At 45.1% G+C, this 17,871-nt stretch overlaps 1 long non-coding RNA gene across 2 annotated transcripts in view; it reads right to left on the bottom strand.

Annotated features, from left to right (window-relative positions):
- LOC106738859 (uncharacterized) overlaps positions 1–17,665 on the bottom strand; it is a 58,304-nt gene extending 40,639 nt beyond the window's left edge. Inside the window, exons 1-5 of one of the 2 annotated variants that reach the window (XR_002091801.2) lie at positions 17,318–17,662; positions 16,675–16,869; positions 14,971–15,169; positions 11,403–11,512; positions 4,025–4,148 (exon numbers count right to left, since the gene is read on the bottom strand). This is a non-coding gene — a long non-coding RNA (uncharacterized LOC106738859). Of the gene's footprint in view, positions 1–4,024; positions 4,149–11,402; positions 11,513–14,970; positions 15,170–16,674; positions 16,870–17,317 lie in introns of both variants that reach the window. The other variant, XR_009463062.1, reaches the window with a different exon arrangement.
- Positions 17,666–17,871: the final 206 nt, after the last annotated feature.

Here is a 17,871-nt window from a genome sequence, read left to right as displayed (position 1 = left end):
GAATAGGTCCAAGGAGGTGATACTTCCCCTCTATCGGGTGCTGGTCAGACCGCAGTTGGAGTACTGCGTGCAATTCTGGGCGCCGCAATTCAAGAGGGATGCGGATAACCTGGAGAGGGTCCAGAGAAGGGCCACTCGTATGGTTAAGGGCCTGCAGTCCAAGCCCTACAAGGAGAGACTAGAGAAACTGGATCTTTTCAGCCTCTGCAAGAGAAGGTTGAGAGGCGAGCTTGTGGCCGCCTATAAGTTCATCACAGGGGCACAGAAGGGAATTGGTGAGTATTTATTCACCAAGGCGCCCCCGGGGGTTACAAGAAATAATGGCCACAAGCTAGCAGAGAACAGATTTAGATTGGACATTAGGAAGAACTTCTTCGCAGTTCGAGTGGCCAGGGTCTGGAACGGGCTCCCAAGGGAGGTGGTGCTCTCCCCTACCCTGGGGGTCTTCAAGAGGAGGTTAGATGAGCATCTAGCTGGGGTCATCTAGACCCAGCACTCTTTCCTGCTTATGCAGGGGGTCGGACTCGATGATCTATTGAGGTCCCTTCCGATCCTAACATATATGAATCTATGAAACTAAGTAAGATGGAGAGATGGCTGAAAAAGACAAACAGGCAGAGGCAAGATGTACACTAAAGGATGTATGACTGTGTCTTAAATCAGCCTCCTTTGGTTAGGAGACTAGTCAGGATTTCTAGGCAAAGACCACTGGCTAGCATTCAGCCAAATGTTTTTCAGGTTATCCTTTTTTTGTTACATTAATACACAAGGGTGCCAATCTCATCTGGCCCCAAGGCCAGATCAGGCCCACAGACACCCTGCCCACATGCCTAGGCAAGTGCTGGGGGCAGCGCAGCCTGAGACCAGGCCCCAGCAAGCTTTGTGGGCAATGCAGCCTGGGATCCAGCCCCAGGGAACAGGGACTGCTGCATGTGGCCTGGGCTGGCCAGCACAGAGTGTTGGTCAACTGGGCAGAACTGGGAGGTGGATTATTGAACCGCTACATGGCTTGACACACCAGCATTAAGTCATTCCATGAATGCCACGTGCCCTTGGAGGCAGACAATGAGCTCCCGCAGGCAGCGGCAGTGCTGTCAGTGGTGGGAGTGTGGCGGAGGCGAGTGGGGAGCTACCACAGGCAGCCACAGCACTGTTGGCAGCGGGGTGGTGGCGAGCACTGACCAATGGTTGGTGCACCCACAGACACGCCAGCAGTGGTGGTGGAGGCCAGCAGCAATCGCGAACTGCCCGCAGATGCCACCAGCAGTGTCAGAAGCAGGGGGGAGGGTGAGTGGTGACTGCCTGCAGGTGCCGCCGACTATTAGTGGCGCCTTTTCACAGGGGGTGCACCACCATGCTTAGGGGGTGCACATGCACCCCCTACACACTGCCAATGAATCATTCAGTGAAACTATATATTTTTTTCAGATACAAAGTCATATTTTTGAATGAGTTTTCCTCTGTGTTTTATGTAAAAGCAATCATTTTTTCAATTAGAGTTTTAAAAAACAAATTCGCACGCTCCCGACTGGAGCAAGGTGACATTCCTCATCAGTTACGTTTTCAGTGCGTGTTCTGGAAGTGTGCTTTATTCAGGGACTGCACTAATTTTTCAGTGCATATTCAGTTTTTGTAGGAGCCCAAGCAGTTCCTTCCTTTAATGACAATGGTAGAGAGGGATGTTCAGCGGCCATAAAAATCAAGCCTTTTATTTCCTGGCTGGCCGAGACACAGCACTGAAAATATGAGTTACTGCCTGTCTGATCAGGCAAGGGAACTCAGTAAATAAAGAACTCAGAAACCTTGTAGAATCAACTGACTTTTTTTTTTAAATGGGTGTCTATATTGAGGGACTTTGTTAGTTTATTTTAGACTTTGGTTTTGGTTCATCTGCTAGAAATTATGATTTAGACACAAAAAAGGAGGTTTAATTCAGCATCTACAGACTGGGAAGTAAGAACTAAGAATAGAAGTTTATGGTCTAATCTAAGGGTCTTCTGTAGCATCTTGTGTCATGGTACCTTAGGGCTGAGCAGTTAAGAGCCCCCATTTTAAATTTTGTTTTGGAAGATAAGCTGCCTGTCTTTTAAAAATGGTGCCTTTGTGTCAAATAGGTACATGAATCCCCTCTGGAAGGAAGGGGAAGCATATTGTAGATTGTGTTGATTCCCACCGCTATGCTGCTGCAATAATGGCAGATAGTAGATACTTTGCTGTTGCTTAAAGTGATTATGTACAAAAGGCTTTTCTTTGTGGGTAGCTTTAGACATACATAAGATAGCATATTTTAGGGGCCATTAACAAAGTACTGACAAAAAAAACCCAACCCAAACCAAAATATGTAAAGCAACTTTCAATGCACTGTCCCTTTTAGCCAGGGGTGGGAATGCCATGCCCCTTTCCTTCCAGTTATTTGCATAATTCAGTTGGGAAAAACAGAATCTGTGAGAACAGGAATATACTGCATTAGCTGCCTTTTGTTCAGGTGTGGAACTAGGACAAATTGACAATTTTGGCTTTTGTATGCTGCATTACAGATGGAGATGTTCTTTTCAGCAAATAGAATTTGGTGTTCAAAACACAACTCCAACTGGCTTTGCTTTTAGTTAGAAGGGCTTAGCCAGAGAGAAATCTGCAAAAGCATTATGTCCAGTCAGACACCTAGAAACTGATCCTGCCACAGATTCACTCATGTGAAAAAGTTGGCCTCAGACAGCTTGCCCAGCGTCATACTGAAATTCTGTGGCAGAGCCAGGAAGGAATCCTATTCCATTCAAACTACTGCAATTTTAAGGGTGATGCTCAAAGGAAAGTTTCCATGATTTCTATAGGAAATTATTACCTAATTGGGTCTGGGAATAATGAAACTGGCCTCTGAGGCCCCTGACACACATTACACTTAAGACATGATAAACCAGTTAATCACGTCTTCAGTAGTGACCTGGCCACACATTCAATCAATTAATGATGTAATAAAACCAAGAATACATCATAAAGTTATTACGTATTTTGTGTAATAATTTTATGGATGGTTCCTGTCATGTCTTTAATTGAATGTGTGGCCAGTGTCTGGCTTCTGGAGCACACAGGAACCTTCCAAGATGTCCCCATGTTCCTGAGACAGGGAGCATCCCTCAGCTGATCTGAGCTGTGAGGTGGGGGAGTGCACCATGGGCTCCCAGCACAGGAGCCCATGTCATGGTCCCCCTATTAGGAACTTGCCAGGGCAGTGGAGGGAGAGAAAATTGCTGATGCAGGGGAAACCTGGAATCAGGCTTCCTGTAACAGCAATATGTTGCAATGGGGTCTGATGCAGGATCCTGTAGTAGTGCCTCCTGCCATCATGCTTCTCTCACCTCAAAGCTGAAGACAGCACTTCTTAAATGGTATTTAAGTGATTATTTTAAAGACAAGGATATTCATGGTTTCAGTTTTCTTGGAAAACCTCACCCAAACTGTCTAATTCTAGTTTTCATAGGTTTACATCCTACCAAGTTAGGATTCTTCAGTTCTGCTAATGCAGAAAAAAAAACCTTTCACAGTCCATTTACGTCTATGTGTCAATTTACACTGACTAAGGAACCAGGATTTTTATAAAGTCTGAATTAATTCTCAATAATAAGTGAGGATGATTCTTATCATAACATTTTGGACTCCAGCCTTATGACCATCCCCTATGAAATCAGTTCATTATTTTAGTTTAGATCAAATCTTTGTCCTCCTTTTCCTGGAAATACGATAGAGGTTTACTAGTTTGCACCTTTATAAAAGAGGCAATTTCAAAACAAAACCAAACCAAAAACAAACTGGTGCTCAAGAAGTGTGTTTTTATTATTTCACAGATTCAAATATTTTTCAACTTAGTAACAAAATATCACTTATTTTGGAAGGAACAGGCACTGGATATGTATCATGTATGCTTTTACTAATTATTTTCACAAATTAGAGCATCAAGGGAAAAAAGTACTTTAGATGGAAGAGTATTGTAATTGTGATAGGATACATAGAACAAATTGGCACTTACCCACTTTATTTCCATGCCCTCTGTAAGCTTATCAAGTGTTTCAAAGTCCCCTTTGTTTATACACTTCTTCTTGTACTTGTTCTTCAGGCATTACTTTTCCAGTTGTTAACCCAACTTGTCACACCTATGGGAAAAAAAAAGTTACATCCCATTGTAGGATTGAACTTGTAGCACTTTCATTTTAAACAGTAACCTAGCTAAATATGTTTTTAAAACATCCAGCATGAACCAAGCCAATATTATATGCATTACTACCTAGAAAAAGACAAAATTTGTGCCAGTGGCTATTAGAATCACTATTCTCTGACATGCTTAGTATTTACACTAAATCCACTGGCCTTTCTGCTGTCACCTCCAGACTGATCCTACCTCCAATTTCTTTTTTGCCAAAGGACCAAGCTCCAGATTCCTGCAAATTTTTATTGTCCAAAATCTTCAGGCAAAGTGGTTGGTGGTAATCTGAAAAAGGATTGGATTCTCCAGTCTTTCGGAGTTCTCTTTTTCCAGAACTGTATTACACTACGTCAAGTATTCCTACACCCAGATGTATGAAAAAGTTCCTCTTGACTAGTATCAATGCCCACTTTTCTGCAGTTTCAGTGGGTGAGCTGAGGTGTACTTGAGCACTGGTTTACCAAGTGAAATGTAATAAGCTGAAATGGAAGGATCTGTTTGTATACACATACAGTGTGTAGCTCTAACTTCATCATTATTAACTCATTTTATTTGGAGAGGGAAAGAGCTGGCACACAGGGTTGTGTGTTCATTTTAACACAGAGAAGCTATATAGTAGGAGAACACACATTCAGCATAACTGGAAAGGTTACAAAAACCTAGTTGTCACTGAGAAAGTAACACACAACTGAGACAGACACTAGGTATCAACCCTTGGTCAAAAACCTACTACATTTAAAGAGATTGCACTGGCCAGATCAGCCAAAATTAGCAAAATAGAGAAAATTTATGCCGAGCATTGTGAACAAATTACTCAGAATATATTCCAGGAAGCTGAACAAACACAACAACCCTCAGATATTGCTAGAAGTCTCTCTTTATTACACTTCCAATGAATTCATAGGAGCCATTCAAAAGGATTATTTTATCAAGGCATAGGGCCACAGCAATATACCTAGGTGGTCCATATGTGAAAGCATTAACACTTTGCTGCTAAACAGTAACATAAAGCACTAATTAATGAAGTCACAATGTTTGCTTTCATTACAACTACTGCCATATCTACCACACAGACAGTGTTTTTATTGTTGAACACAATTTTTTCTGCTATGTTACCCCTTCAGGTTTGGCATATGTGCTTTTGAGAGGGGAAAAATCATACTGCCAAAGAAAATTTCAAATCCTGCCATAGGAGTCCTGTAATACTGGTCTAGATTCTGCTTGCCAGGAAGTAGAGTGTGGTGGTTTGGAGCAGGGAACCAGCCACCTACTTCCTTCTTCAGAAAGGATTCAAACCCTGTAGAAGCTGGAAAGATGGTTTTGCTCCTATAACCATTACCATCTCCTCAGCCAGCATGTTAGATAGAGATGCCCACTGCAGGGGATACGGAAAGGAAAGTAGTCAAAAGAATCTCTGCCTCTCCACTTTGATAGAGTCTTTTCTGCTTTACCCAATCTCTCCAGCTTCTCTGGAAGAGTGCTTGATTAGATAGTCCTATACTTTTGGGTGCCAAAGGTATGATGATTTTTGGGATAGGTCTCCTGACTTTCCTAAGCTAATAATAATCAATACTGCTGAGTGTAGAATGAGGAAGGATCACTTGAGATGAATCCCGTTCATATACTCTCCCTTTGAAGCATCTATGGTTTGTCACCATCAGAGACAGGTTACTGGGCTAGATGAACCTTTGGTCTTATATATATGGCACTCCTGTTCTTATGATCCTTCCACACGAGTGAATGACCAGAGTGTGAGACATCAGACCAATAGTGACAAGCTCCTGCACACTTCTTCTGCCTTTCCCTCATTTGTAGCATACTAATATCTTCAAGCTACAGGATACACCTTTACAGAAGGAGACATCAGTTTTAGATTATTTCCTGTTCATGCATCCTTCAATCTGGTGGTTCACAGTTCAGGAGAACGGAAATGGTCAAAGGTAAATTTTACTGCCTTCCCAGCCCCAGAAGGATTCTCAAAGTCTCACAAGCAAGATAAGGCTCATAGGGGGCATGCCAGGAACAACAGCCTCCCCACTGTGGATGCTGAACACATGCAATACCAACTAGAAAAGCTATACATTTATAAATCAGCGGGACTGGATGGACTCCATCCGAGAGTGCTGATGGAGCTGGGTGAGGCCATCACAGAACCCCTGGCAAAGTTCTTTCAGAATTCATGATGCACAGGGAAGGGAAATACCTGAGGATTGGAAGAGGGCCAACATTGTGCCTATCTTCAGGAAGGGGAAGAGGGAGGCCTTGGGTAACTATAGGCCAATCAGCCTAACCTCTATCCCAGGGAAAATCCTGGAAAAGCTCATTAAAGAATCTATGTACGATACACTCGTGGAAGGTAAGATTCTGAACGACAGCCAGCATCGCTTTGTCATGGGTAGGTCTTGTCTTACCAATCTCATCTCCTTCTACAACCAGGTCTCTCACCACCTAGACATGGGAGACAAGGTAGACGTTATATACCTAGACTTCCTAAAGGCTTTTGATCTAGTATCCCAAGATACCCTTGTAGGAAAACTGGAAGATTGTGGGCTTACCTGCTCAATGGTTCAGTGGGTGGGAAACTGGCTACAGAGTAGGATCCAGAGAGTTCTCATGAATGGATCTGTGTCATCTTGGTGTAAAGTGGCTAGTGGTGTCCCTCAGGGGTCCGTGCTTGGACCAGTGTTTTTCAACATTTTTACCAATGATTTGGATGGAGGAGTGAAAAGCTCGCTGGCCAAGTTTGCGGATGACACCAAGTTATGGGGCAGTATGGTCACGTCAGAAGATAGGTTGCAGATACAGGCAGACCTGGTGTCAAGGCACAGGGTCCTGCAGGAGGGCTGTGATCTCCTCAAGGCCCCCTTCCCGTGCCAAGTTGGCCCAAGGGCACCCTCAAATTCTCGCCTGCCACATCTTTGATGACACAATATATTTGGGAGGCTGCCTTTTACGCCCTCTTGGTCACGTCTTGATGAACACTCAGACCCCATCGTTTCCCGGACCCCTTGTGGGTCCTGCTCTGCAATGGGTGCTGCAGGGGCACCCTAGTCTTATGGGCTATGCGTGGCTCCAACCACCCCTTTACCACGCCCCAAGCCTCGCAGATGGAATAGACATTGTTCTGTCTGGGCCCTGTTATAATTTGCCCCCCTTGTCCTCTCTGGGCCCTGTGTGGCCCTGTCTTGCTCTGCCTCCTTCTCTGGGGCTTCCCCATAACGTGGCCCCCCTTCTCTGGGGCTCTCCACATCTGCAATGGGGCTTCTCATCAATGCCCCTTCTCTGGGGCTGGGGTCAGTGCACCCCGACCGCTGCGTCCTCACTGATGCCGGGGTCTCCACACTGCTGTGGGTCCCCTATGAGGCCTCCTCCAACCCCTAATAGCCTCACCCAAACCACCGGTCTTTAAACACCAACACAAACACAAATCCCCTCGGCTATAACAGAAATTAAAGCCGTCCAGCTAAAACCACGTTACTCAAACACCTCAGGGATGTGCCATCCTTTGCCCGGCTTGGGCTGTACCTGTGGTCAGGCCTCTCCTTGCAGCTCTGCTCAGGGGGAGCTCCTTCCTCTCTGGCTGCTGGCAGGGAACTGCCTCTGGCCTCAGCCCCTAGGGTTTATAAGGGAGCCAGGCCCTGCCCCTTTCAGTCAGCTGACCGCTGGCAGGTGTGATCGCTTGCTAGTTCCAGTTGCCCTGGCAACCAACAGCTGTGCTCTTTACTCACTGCTAGGGCTCTTTCCCTAGAAGTTTCCCCTCTTTAGGAGCAGGCCACTTCAGTGCTCTGTGACACCTGGACAAGCTCAAGAGTTGGGCAGACTAGAACCAGATGAAATTTAACACTTCCAAGTGTAAGGTGCTCCATCTGGGAGCAAACAACCCTCAACATACATATAAGCTCAGAGGTGACAGCTTGACTTGCACCATGGCCGAAAGGGACCCAGGGGTAATGATTGACCATTGCATGAATATGAGCTGTTAGTGTGAGGCGGTGGTCAGCAGGGAAAATAACATGCTGGCATGCATCAACTGATGTATCTCATGTAAAACTAAGAAAGTGATACTCCCGCTGTACTCATGAGACTGCAGTTGGAGTACTGCGTCCAGTCTGGGTGCTGCACTTCAATAAAAATGAGGAAAAACTTGAGAGGGTCCAGAGAAGAGCCACCTGTATGATCAGGGACTTGCAAGACAAGCCATATGCGGAAAGGCTGAGGGACCTGGGCCTCTTTAGCCTAAAGAAGAGAAGGTTGAGAGGGGACTTGATAGCAGCTTACCACTGTATCAGAGGAGTGGATCAGGAGCTCAGTGAACAACAGTTCACTAGGGCACCCCCAGGGAAGACTAGGACCAGTGGATACAAACCCCTGGAAGGCCACTTCAGGCTTAATACCAGGAAAAACTTCTTCACAGTCAGGGTGTCCAGAGTGTGGAATAAACTCCCTCCAGAGGTGGTGAAGTCACCTACCCTGGAGGTTTTCAAGAGGAGACTGGACAGTCATCTCACTGGGGTCACCTAACCCAGTTGTCTTCCTGCCTGGAGTAGGGGAGCTGGACCTGATGATCTGCAAGGTCCCTTCCAGCCCCTAACCAGCTATGAATCTATGAATCTAAATCACTGTGCAGCTAACTCTCACTGTAGAGCAACCTCCCAACCGTGGGAAAGAAAACAAACAAAACAGACAGAACAGACTAACTCACTATTTCTTCATCCGATTAAGGAGGAAGCCTGTTTTGGCACTGCTATCAACTTACTATGCTTCCCAATTTGTACATGCATCCTGAAAGAACTTAAATATATCAGTCCAATCTAATACGACAGTCTGGCTTCACATTTTACATCAGGAAAAACTGGGGAAAGAAGGGGAAGGAACGTACAAAAACTATACATAACATATCAGTTTTAGACCAAGAATTCTCAGCAGGCCGTGTTCCCAGGTAACAAAGCCCTCAGCTATCTACAAGGAATGAATGCAGATCACATGGCTATTTCCTCCCACAACTAAGGTACGTAAGAGATTTAAAAGTTTTACTGCTTGCTGCTTATATTAGAAATTCAAGTCATGACTACACAGCAGGAGCAAGCAGTTATCTCAGCTAGAGGGCTGCAAGGGTATTCCCACCCCCGGTCATCATCTCGAGACCAGAAGTCCCACCCGAGCACCTGACCTTTGCCACTGGAAGTCCCTCCCCTGGCCCCAGAAGTACTCCTTTTGGGATGGAGGTTGCCATCTTGAAACTGGAAAAAACAAACAAACCATGTACTAAAAAAAATAAACAAACCAAAACCCAGACATTAACAATAACTTATTTTAAGTTTATTTAAATATATATATTTGTCCTGATTTGTGTGCATCTGCATAGTGTATCTAGAGGCAATTGCATAACAGCTCAAAATACAGTCTTACTCTTGTATATCATGTGCGGGGAGCAAAGGTGTATACGTAGGGCAGGGGTGGGAAAAACGTGGCCTGCGGCCCACCAGGCCATTCTATCTGGCCCATGGGGCCCCTAAATATTTAGAAAATTAATATTTATCTGCCCCTGGCTGTCTGTCATGCAACCCTTGATGACTTGCCAAAACTCAGTAAGCGGCCCTCCGCCTGAAATAATTGCCTGCCCCTGATGTAGGGTGTGTGTGGGAGGATGTGGGTGTGTTTGGGAGTATGGTGGGGGGCGGGGTGCGTAGGACGGTATGGGTGCATGTATGTGTGTGTTGGGGGGGGTTACAGAGTTCCTGGAGTGTGCAAGTTCCTGGATCTGCATGTGGTAGCAGCATGCAGGGCCAACCCCACCCAGCCTGTAACATTCAGTTCATACACTGCTGCAGCGTGCTGGGCCAGCCAAGCCTGGCCCCATAGCATGCAGCAACCCGTGCTCCTGCCCTCTTTCCCCCAACAGGAATCCCTGTCCCCAGCCCAGTGGGGCCGTACCTACATTCCCAGGCTTGAGGCAGGGAGGCTGGGAACAGCCACGGGGCAGCCAGGCAAAAGCCTCTGCCAGGCAGGGACTTCTTGTGTCTGGCACCCCCTGGCTCCGGGTTGGGGCAGGTCAGGCCAGGCTGGGGTGGGGGGCTGCCTGGCTTGCAGAGGGGCAGCCCAGCGCCAGAGCTTACAGAGGGGGCCCACAGGCTGGATGGAATCGCCTGGGGGGGCGAATCTGGCTGCTGGCCATATTTGGCATGCCCCTGCTATATAGTGACTGTAAGGTCATAAGAGACTGAGGGAATGGCAGAAAGGAGAATTTATTCTCACTGACAGTTTACTAATCACGTTGGCTGCTTGCAGACATCAAAAAAAAAAATTGCGCTTTACCGGAAGAAACAGCATGTTACAGAGGTGGCAGAGCTCAGTTAAAGTATAGATCAGGGACTTCAGCAGGGTATTTGGCTCTTTTATCCAACAGCTGATTCAGCTATTAGATAGAAGTGCCAAAAAAGCTCCACTAAAGTGCCCAGTCTATACAGACGTCACATGAACTGGATCCAACTAAGGCACTGCCTTTTCTGGGCATGTGCTAGACTCAGCATGGGGGTACACCGAGTTTAAAGAAAAGCACCAGTACTTTTTTGTTTTGTTTTTTAATGTCTGCTTGCACCCACCATATATTATTTATAGGAGGCCAAAAAATTCAGTATGCTAACCCATTAGATGAAGGTGAAGAACCTGCCTTTTCCCACAAACCTACCTTAAACCAGGAAAATCCAGACTTTAAATTCTTAAAGAAAAGCAAAAAGCCTTGAAATAGTCCAGGTTCTTTGTGCAGCAGGTCAACCCCTCTCCCCGCCTCCTTTAAATAAATCTTACAGTCATTTTGCAGATACAGCACCAAGGCACATTCCTATGCCATTTTGTTTTCTAATTAGTGGTACCGTGCTGCTGTACTCTGCATCCTATGCTTCTCAAAAGCTTCCTCTAGAGATCTTCAGTACTGATATTTTAACTATTTCTTTCAGTCATTTCATCCAATTGCCCAACTACATACAATGCCTAATCCAGAGTTTGATACAGACAGTGCATACATTTTGGCCGCTGTACAGTGCATGCTCAGTTTCTTCCCCATATAGTAACTGGAAATTGCAATAAGCTACCCATTTTCTGTTCTCTACCGTCCTCCTCCAGACCCGGTTATTGAAGGTTGACCAAGTGAAGTGATGTGCTCTTATGAATTTCATTAACAGCAGAGTCAAAGTTATTAACTTACCAATAATAGTGAACTTGCTGTCAGTATAAATAACCAGTTTCATGATGTTTTGACTCTCTGCTTGCTCAACTGCTTTGCAGGCTGCCTAAGGAAAATCCTTCAGTGCAATCCTAATTCAGAATAACAATGTGAACATTAAGTACATAGAAGGAGGACAACTACAGTGTCTTCAGCATTGAAACAGGTATGTATAGATTGCCACACTAGTATCAGTGGCCTACCCCCATTTTCCCTGGCATTAACAGACTAAGAATACTAAGAGGCCTGTAAAAGAATCATGATAGCAAACAATCATGGAACAACCAGGTGTTATTGCGTTGCTTATAGGTTTGTAGCACAACTGATTCCCATATCAGGCAAGAGGAAAAAAAGGTGCAAACTGCCAAATGAAATGTAACTTAGCAACAGGAAAGTTGCTGAGAGCAAAAAAAAGGCCACCAAACAATCCTCTAACATCTGACCTTCCTCGAGAGAGGCTCTGATAGGTACCAATCAAATCAGAAGCTTCCACTGCGCAGTGGGTGTCTGTTCATCTCCCTAACCAGCATGCAAGTAGCTTGAGCAAGACTTTCTCCTTTTAACTCTACCCTCCAAGCATATTATTTATTGCAAATATAGCAATAAACCCATGGCACCTTCCATCCCAATGTGAAACTGGCATAGGCCATTATACTACCAAAGAAAGTTACTACTTAAGCCCTCCCAAGTAAAGATTTCATAGATTTCATAGACATTAGGGCTGGAAGGGACCTCGGAAGATCATCGAGTCCAGCCCCCCTGCCCGAAGGGCAGGAAGTCAGCTGGGGTCATAGGATCCCAGCAAGATAAGCATCCAATTTTCTCTTGAAGGTGTTCAATGCAGGTGCTTGAACCACCTCTGATGGCAGGCTGTTTCAGACCTTGGGGGCTCAGACAATAAAGAAATTCTTCCTTATGTCCAGCCTGAAACGATCTTGCAGTAGTTTATAACCATTCAACCTCGTCATCCCTTGGGGCACTCTGGTGAACAAACGTTCCCCCAGATACTGGTGAGCACCCCTAATAAACTTATAGGTGGCCATCAGATCACCCCTGAGCCTGCGCTTTTCCAGGCTAAAGAGCCCCATAGCGCTCAGCCTGTCATCATAAGGTCTGTTTTCCTGACCTCTGATCATGCACGTGGCTCTTCTCTGGACTCTCTCAAGCTTCTCCACATCCTTTTTGAATTGCAGGGCTCAAAACTGGATGCAGTACTCCAGCTGCAGCCTCACCAAGGCCGAGTACAAGGGGAGAATGATGTCCCAGGATTTGCTTGAGAAGCATCTATGGATGCAAGGCAGTGTTTTGGTCGCTTTACTAGCCACAGCATCACATTAAAGGCTCATGTTCATCTTGTAGTCAATGATGACCCCCAAGTCTCTTTCTTCCATAGTGCTAGCCAGTGTAGCACTACTGAGACTATAAAGATGCTGCAGGTTTTTCCTCCCAAGGTGGAAAACCTTGCATTTTTCAGTGTTAAACCATCAGGTTCTCATCTACCCATTTGCTGAGCCTGTCCAGGTCAGCCTTGGATCACCCTCCTGTCTTCAAGTGTAGATGTTTTGCCCCAAAGTTTGGTGTCATTGGTTATCTTGGCCAGTCCGCTTCTGACTCCAATGTCCACATCAATAATGAAGATGTTGAACAGTATGGGTCCAAGGACAGAGTCTTGGGGGACCCCACTGGTCACACGGCACCATGACGATTGACTTCCGTCAATTACCACCCTCTGGGTCCGACCATGGAGCCAATTTCCCAGCCAGCAGATCGTGGTGGACCCAAGGCCACAATTGGCCAGTTTCACCAAGAGGTGATCATGGGATACCAGATCAAAGGCTTTTTTGATGCCAAGATATTTGACATCAATCTCTTCTCCCTTGTCCAGGTGATAGGTCATCTGGTCATAAAAGGAGATGAGATTGGTCAAGCAAGACCTACCCGCAACAAACCCATGCTGGCTATCCCTCAGGATGTTGGCGTCAGCCAGTCCATTAAGGATGGCCTCTTTAATAAACTTTTCTAAGACCTTCCCCAGGACAGAGGTCAGGCTGATGGGCCTATAGTTTGCCGGATCCACTTTCCTCCCTTTCTTGAAGATAGGCACCACATTGGCCTTCTTCCAGTCTTCAGGCACTTCACCAGAGCACCAGGAGTTCTCAAAGATCCATGCCAGAGGCTGGGTTATGATGCTTGCCAGCTCCTTGAGTACCGTGGGGTGTAGATTGTCAGGGCCAGCTGACTTTAAGGTATCCAGCCTCTCAAGGTGTTCCTTCACGAGGTCAGCATTGATGGAGAGCAGGGGATCTCCCTCACCTGGACCTCCCTGTCCCGTAGTGGGCATGGGCATCCCATGGGACTGATGAAAGACCAATGCAAAGTACCCATTTAATAGGTTGGCTTTTACCTGGGCGTCAGTTGCCAGCTTCTGAAGCATGAAACTAAACATATCCTACCTATTTTTCTTTAGTGAGCATGCTGATAAACCTGTATCTAATGCTTTTTTTAATCCTAAACACTTGGCTTGATATATTCTTCTCCCCAAGGTAAACTGTGCCCTATGCTCAAAAAGCTTCACTTCAGTTTTGAGCGTTGCCTTTCACATCCCTTACTGTCTCCCACATAAACTCCAAAGAGTCCCAAGTTTCCACTACATGTAAATCTTGCCATCACTGCTCTGAATTCTCTTCTACTTCTGAATATTGTTCTTGAAATAGAACTGAGTGCCAAACTACAGCAACTGTCTCTGGCAACTCCTATGCAAACACTATTAACAGCAATGGCAGCTTTTTCCTTGAACTATATCAGCACTAAACTCACCATATGCTAGAGAAGTGATGCCGAACTCACCTAGCCCTGCAGGCTGGGTAAGTGACACAGGGTCAGTCCACAGGCTCAGTATGGTGTGTGGAGCCATTTAGCCTAATGAGGGGCTAAATGGGCTCAGAAATTTGCCAGCAACCTTAATTCCTGTGGCTTTGGGAGCTGTGGCTATTAACTCTGCCATCAATTCCCCATCACCAAAATCACCAAATTTCCAGACCAGGAAGGAACCCCACAAGTCAGATAGCACTACTACACAGGCTGGACCTGGCCCATGGGCAATATCTCGGTCACCCCTGGGCTAGAAGATCTCAGAGGTAGAAGCAAAGCTCTATTTCTGCACTGTGGACTTCAATAGTCAACAAAGTTGAGCAGTGCCAGAACTTTTAGTTATTTTCCACAATGATAACAGTTTTAGAAAAGTCTACAATATACATACATTTCAGCTCTTTGGTTAGTCTGTCATCCAGACAGCCTTTCACTAGTGTTTCTGTTTGAAAGCAATATGAAATAGATTAATGCATGCAATACAGAAATGCATGTATAGATATTGCTTTCTTGACAGAAGTGAGACAAAATACCTTTAGTTTAGTTTCCATCTACTTAAAATCCTTACTTTTATGAAGTGGAAGAGCTGCAACTTGATATTTGGGCATGTTTGGTCCTGTTACCAATAGGGAAGCACAATTTACACTGAAAGCAACAATAGCTTTAACACACTTTTGCTCACCTGTGAAAACACTTGCAGAAAAGCCTGAATGCAATTTCCCTTAAGATAAGGCCTTGCATTTGTCCAGGTTGAGTCTTGTTATAATTTTGTTCAAATTCCTAGCTTATTTCGTTATTTCTACTCTCCCCAGAAGAGATTTAATCTTTTAGTCATACATTACTTGAGCAGCAGCCATCTGTATAAACAACTGCAAAGTCACCTGCAAGAAAGAGAGTGTTGTCAAGCCTGAGAGTTGAAATGCTTAAAAAGACAAACAAACCAATAAGTCTTCAAATAGAAAACTACCCTTCAATTTGCCAACGTTTTTGTAACTTTCTCAAGTACTGCTTCTACCTGTAGCATGAATACATCCTGATTCACTGGTAATGCAAAACATCAACATTATAACCTCAGCTTCTCCTAACAGCCTCAATTACCATCTAGCCTCCCAAATCATTTTCTGTACAAGTGTCTTCTTGAAAGACATTCAGCTACAGTGAGAATTTAAGTATTTATACTGTGCTTACTGCAACTAGTTAAAAATCAAGGCTCTGACCCACTCCTGTAGCAAACAATTTTTTGACCAGATCAAACCACCTAACTTTAGCTAGCATTGTGTGTTTCAAATGCACTTTTAAAGAACAGTTAAGTCCAGTATTTCCATTTGAAAAAATCCTGATTTGTCTTCAATTCAGATATCCAGCCCCACAAAAATAAAAGGAAAGCTTTGCAGTATGCTTGGAAACCTGGCATAACTTACACTTATGCCATGGAAGAAAGTCTTCCAGAGTCCAGAGCATCTCAAAGACGCTTGAGTGCCTCCAGATGCTAATTCTGGTAGCCACTTGCACAAAACAAATTCTGAATACGTTACACAGTTTGACAAGTAGAGTTCCAAGTTTTCCAAGTCACGTAGATTTCTCCTACCTCTAACAGCCTGAAGTTGTTACTGCTAGTTTCTTTTTTTTTTTTTCTTCCCTCTTCTTTAATCTTTGAGATAGGATTCTGATATCCAATACTTCTCCAAACTGGACATTTGCACGGACACTTTGTTTCTACAGCTTTTAGCTTACTAGCTCCCACCTTTTAATGTCAGTAAATGAATTACTGTGAACCAAACAGCAAATCAGTTCATATTCCCAACAGCATAGAACTGGGACGTGGAAGATGCAGCACAACAGAAAATGAGGCAGTTGCTACAGTTCTGAAAACTGCAACAATTGATAACAATGCTGTCCTATATCCAGCCTTGTGGGGTCACATAAGTATAACGACCTGACATTAATTCAAACCTCAACTTCTGAATTAGTACTGAAGACTATTTAGTGGGGGATGCACCAACCACTAAGCCATTTTCAATAGTGGCATTTCAATAGTGATTCAGAGAGATGCCGCACCGAAAGCCATTTTCATCAAGATTTTATTTCTCTACTACGTATGCACCTGGATACTGTCAGTGGTCACAAACTGCCTTCCCTTTTCTATTTTTTTTGAAGCCACTATTGGCACCTCCCTACTAATGACTTTCTAAACAATTCCAGATGAAGGCAGGCTTCTTTTTATAACCATATCACAATGTAACTCATTTCCAAATTGACAAATCTCCTATTAGGACAGGCTCCGGCTCTTAGTGAGAGCCTTAGAATCTAGTAAAGTTAAAAGGTACTGCAAACTAAAATCTTCATCCAACAGATGACTGAGCATGGTTCTAATAAAGAGGCTTACCCATATATAAAGATGCATTTTTTCTTTCAGAAGAGGCCGAGTATGTTTCATTGCACTTTGCAAGCTTTGCCTTCTGCTCTTCCTCAGAAGACGGCTCACGTTGTCTTTAGCATGTGCTGCAACTGTGACTTTTTGTTTCTAGGTCATTTGCAGAACTATCATTTTCCCATCCCACATGTTAAGAGTCACTTGCACCTTAGGAAGAAACAAGTTGTAAACTTAAAATTTTATATTTCTACAAACACAAACACCCATATACAGTACTAGTTTTTTACTTTTTTAGGTAAAACATTATACCAAGTAGTAATGTATTACATTTGACAGTCTCCCTTGGATCTCCAGCTCTCTTTCAAAGAAGAAAGCAAAACAAATAAGGCATAATTAATAAGTTAGGTTATGACAGTAGAAACCCACCCCTCAAGGGTCCTACAATCCCTTTCCACGTGCTGTACACATGTAATATTGTTTAGGTTTTGTGCAAAGCTTTTCCTGTTAGAAGTTTATGTCTCTGGCATATTTGAACTGCCTAGTTGTGCCAGAAATTACACAGCCATGGTCACCCACATCTTAGCAACAGCATAACAAAGTTACTTTTCGATTAAAGTTAATTAAATCCTTAAAGCTAGTTAGATCATATGTATACCATGCAAACAACTCGGGCCATCGCCGAGATCTCCGCGCTCGGATCTGTGCCATGTCACCGCGACGAGCACTCCGCCGCCGCCGCCGCCGGGGCTGTGCCGGGCGCTCGCGCTGCGCTGCAGCAGGAGCAGGCTGAGGCCGACGCCGCGCACACCTGCACACCTGATCCCGCCCCGCCGCGCCCCGCTCCCCTCGGCCACAACCGGGCCGCGCCGGCTCCGCCCGCGGGGCTGCAGCTGCCGCTCGGGGCGAGCGCGGCGGAGCGCGGGTCTCGGCACGTCCTGCCCGCCCGCCGCTCCTGTGCGCACACCTGCCCTGCCTCGCTTCGGCGCTGGGACGCAGATGCTCCCCGGGGGCTGGAGGCGGTGGCGGTGCCGGAGCTCACCGAGAACCACTGCCAGTAATATAGAACAGTAAAAATCAATATAAACATAATAATTATACAATATAAAGAAGGAGAAAAAACAAAACAAATACAACTTGCTACCAAAATAAAATGCCGACGCTTATCCTATGTCTTAGCTCACTTATACTTATCTACAGGGAATAGAGAGG

The sequence above is a fragment of the Alligator mississippiensis genome, chromosome 1 (genome assembly GCF_030867095.1).
Source record: "Alligator mississippiensis isolate rAllMis1 chromosome 1, rAllMis1, whole genome shotgun sequence".
Taxonomy (NCBI): Eukaryota; Metazoa; Chordata; order Crocodylia; family Alligatoridae; genus Alligator; species Alligator mississippiensis.
This window is presented reverse-complemented; position numbering and strand designations above follow the sequence as displayed.